At 36.9% G+C, this 3847-nt stretch overlaps 1 non-coding gene across 1 annotated transcript; it reads left to right on the forward strand.

The window, feature by feature from the left end:
- Positions 1 to 3399: 3399 nt before the first annotated feature.
- On the forward strand, positions 3400 to 3506 carry LOC131170093 (small nucleolar RNA R71). The gene has a single exon (XR_009141035.1). It is a non-coding gene; the product is annotated as a small nucleolar RNA R71 (small nucleolar RNA).
- The last annotated feature ends 341 nt before the right edge of the window (positions 3507 to 3847 follow it).

The following is a 3847-nucleotide window of genomic DNA, read 5'->3' on the forward strand; positions in this document are numbered from 1 at the left end:
ATCAGAATCCACCTAATGAGCCTAGGTTTAGCCTCCTTTTTACGGAGTAAATACCTGATAGCAGCATGATCTGAAAATATAACCACCTTTGAGTCAATAATGTAAGGTCTGAACTTTTCCAATGCAAAGACAATTGCTAAGAATTCCTTTTCAGTTGTTGCATAATTTGTTTGAGCCTCATCCAGTGTTTTACTAGCATAATAAATAGCATAAGCCCTTTTGTCTTTTCTTTGACCAAGAACAGCTCCAATTGCATAGTTGCTAGCATCACACATAATTTCAAAAGGTAAGCTCCAATCAGGCGGTTGCATGATTGGTGCAGTGATAAGAGCTTGCTTCAACCTACAAAAGGCATCCAAACACTCTTGGTCAAATACAAATGGTATGTCATGACTTAACAAATTAGACAAAGGTTTGGCTATTTTAGAAAAATCCTTGATAAAGCGTCTGTAGAACCCGACATGTCCTAGAAAACTTCGAATTCCTTTGACATTGGTAGGAGAAGCCATCTTCTCTATCACTTCAACCTTGGCTTTATCAACCTCTATTCCTCTGTTAGACACCAAATGTCCAAGCACTATCCCTTCCTGAACCATGAAATGACACTTTTTCCAGTTTAACACAAGGTCAGTATCTGCACATCGCTGCAAAACTTTAGAAAGGTTAGCCAAGCATATGTCAAATGAAGATCCATAAACAGAAAAGTCATCCTTAAAAACCTCCATTATATCTTGAATGAAATCTGAGAAGATTGCCATCATGCACCTTTGAAAAGTGGTTGGTGCATTACACAACCCAAATGGCATCCTCCTATAAGCAAAGGTTCCATATGGGCAAGTAAAAGTGGTTTTCTCTTGATCATTTGGATGGATAGGGATTTGAAAAAATCCTGAATACCCATCTAAATAGCAAAAATAAGAATGCCTAGCCAGTCTTTCTAACATTTGATCAATGAAGGGAAGTGGAAAATGATCTTTTCTAGTGGCAATATTTAATTTTCTGTAATCTATGCACATTCGCCAACTAGTCACTGTTCTGGTGGGAATTAATTCATTATTTTCATTTTTGACCACTGTCATTCCACCCTTTTTTGGGACAACATGTACTGGGCTCACCCAAGTACTGTCTGAGATAGGATATATGATCCCTGCATCAAGCAACTTCAAAATTTCCTTTTTAACAACTTCTTTCATATTTGGGTTCAACCTCCTCTGATGTTCAATAGATGGCTTACAATTTTCTTCCAAAATAATTCTGTGCATGCAAAAGTGTGGACTTATTCCCTTAATGTCATCTATGGTATATCCTAAAACTTTCCTAAATTGCCTCAACACTCTTAATAACTTATCAACCTCTAAAGTACTCAAGTTTGCATTTACAATTACTGGATAAGTATTATTGGTGCTAAGAAATTCATACCTGAGCTGAGAAGGAAGTTGCTTAAGTTTTACCTTAGGTGCATCTTCTTCCTTGAATAATGGTTGCTTAGATTTGACTATTTCCTTTTGTGTGAGTTGAAAAACTAGAGCAGAAATGAATGGTGGATTACCCTCTAAATGTTGAGCATATTCAGCCACATGAGGGTTGTCATAATCTATGCTTCCTCCATGAACCAAGCAATTTTCAAGTGGATCTTCCGGATATCTCTTTCTAAAGTGTTCTTCAACCAGCTCATCAATGATATCAATTCTCAAACAAGTATCAGCTTCAGAATGATGCTTCTTCATAGTGTTATTAATATTGAAAACCAATTGATCTTCACCTACTCTAAGAGTCAATTTTTCTCTCTTAACATCAATCAATGCTCTTGCTGTAGCTAAAAAGGGTCTTCCCAAGATAATTGGGATGTTAAAATCCTCTTCCATGTCCAAGATGACAAAGTCAGCAGGTATATAGAACTTCCCAACCTTCAGAGGCACATTCTCCAAAATCCCTTTAGGATATTTAATTGATCTGTAAGCTAACTGAAGAGAAATGTGGGTTGGCTTAAGATCTCCCATATTGAGCTTCTCATAAATGGAGAGGGGCATAAGGCTAACACTAACCCCTAAATCACATAAAGCTTTTGTAGAACATGATTCCCCAATGTGGCATGGAATTGAAAAACTCCCTAGATCTTTGAGCTTTGGAGGAAGTTTCCTTTGGAGGATAGCACTGCATTCTTCTGTCAAAGCTACAGTTTCATGGTCTTCAAGTTTCCTCTTATTTGAGAGAATTTCTTTTAAGAATTTTGAATAAGAGGGCATTCGTAAAAGAGCATCAATAAAAGACACATTTATATATAGCTTCTTTAAAACCTCTAAGAACTTTCCAAATTGCTTATCAAGCTTGGCTTTTTGAAATCTTTGTGGAAAGGGGAGTTGTGGTTTGTAAGGCTCTGGAGGTATATACTTATCTTCCTTCTCTTCAATTTTCTCTTTACATTTTTCTGCACTTTCTTTCTCACTTTCTTGTTTTTCACTCTCATCAATTTCTTTCTCATTTTCTCTCTTCTCACTATTTTCACTTTTCTCATTTTTTTCACTCTTCTCATTATTTACAACTTTCCCACTTCTTAAAGTAATAGCTTGACACTGCTCTCTTGGGTTTTCCGGTTGACTTGGAAGTTTTCCAAAAGACTTGGTACCTGAGGAAGATGCTTGTTGTGCAATCTGATTTTTCAACATTATGTTATGTGTTTGCATCTATTCTAGCCTTGCTTTCATCTCTCTCATCTCTTCATCATGCTTAGTTTGGTTAGCAAGAATCTGTTGTAATAAAGCTTCTGTGGTGGAACTTTGTTCTTGCTGTTTTGGTGGAGGTGCAGGATTCATGTTTCTCTGCTGAAAATTAGGCAATGGTTGCCTATTTTGCTGATATGGAATTCCTTGTTGCTGTTGTGGTTGAAGATTCTGATTTGGGACTTGATTTTGCTGATTTCCCCATGAAAAGTTGGGATGATTCCTCCAAGTTGGATTATAAGTTTGAGAGTAAGGATTCCCCATTTGTTTGTTTCCATAATTACCAACATATGCAGCTTGCTCTCCATAGTCTACTCCACAGCTGGTAGTTTCTTCTGCATAAGCAACTTATTGTGAACTTCCAGATGATGATGATGAACTAACCAACATACTTAAATCTTCCATCTTCTTAGCCAAAACATTTGTAAGTGCATCAAACTTTGCATTAATCATGTTGAATGGATCAAGGTCATACATTCCAGCAGCTTGCCTCTTTTGAGTTGGAGCTGGTCCTCTTGGACTACTCCAAAGATGAGTATTCTTTGCAATTTTCTCCAATAGCTCATAAGCTTCATCTTCATGCTTCATAATAAATTCTCCTCCTGTTTGAGCATCAATAATCCCTCTAATTGCAGGAGTAACATTGGTGTAAAAATTCTGGTTTATCATCCATTTTGGAATGGCATGATGTGGGCATTGTCTCTCTAATTCCTTCCATCTCATCCATCATTCATAGAGAGTTTCATCTTCTCTTGGTCTAAAAGCTCTCATTTGATTCCTCAACTCCTGAGTTTTTCCAAGTGGAAAATATTGTGCAAGAAATGCATCAGTGAGTTGCTCCCAATTTGTAATGGAGTTGTGAGGTAAAGAGTCAAGCCAATCCAATGCTCTATCCTTCAAAGAGAATGGGAATAGCTTCAATCTTACTGCATCATCAGATACTCCATGTTGTTTTTGCATATCATAAATCATAGCAAACTTCTTTAGATGTGTGTGTGGATTTGCAGAAGGATGTCCCCTAAATTGGGAATTTTGAATCATTTGAAGAACCCCAAAATCCATCTTGTAACTATTTGCATCAATTCTTGGTCTTGTTATGCTCTCTCTCAAGTCATCAAAACAAGGAA

This window comes from Hevea brasiliensis, chromosome 10 (genome assembly GCF_030052815.1).
Source record: "Hevea brasiliensis isolate MT/VB/25A 57/8 chromosome 10, ASM3005281v1, whole genome shotgun sequence".
Classification (NCBI taxonomy): domain Eukaryota; kingdom Viridiplantae; phylum Streptophyta; class Magnoliopsida; order Malpighiales; family Euphorbiaceae; genus Hevea; species Hevea brasiliensis.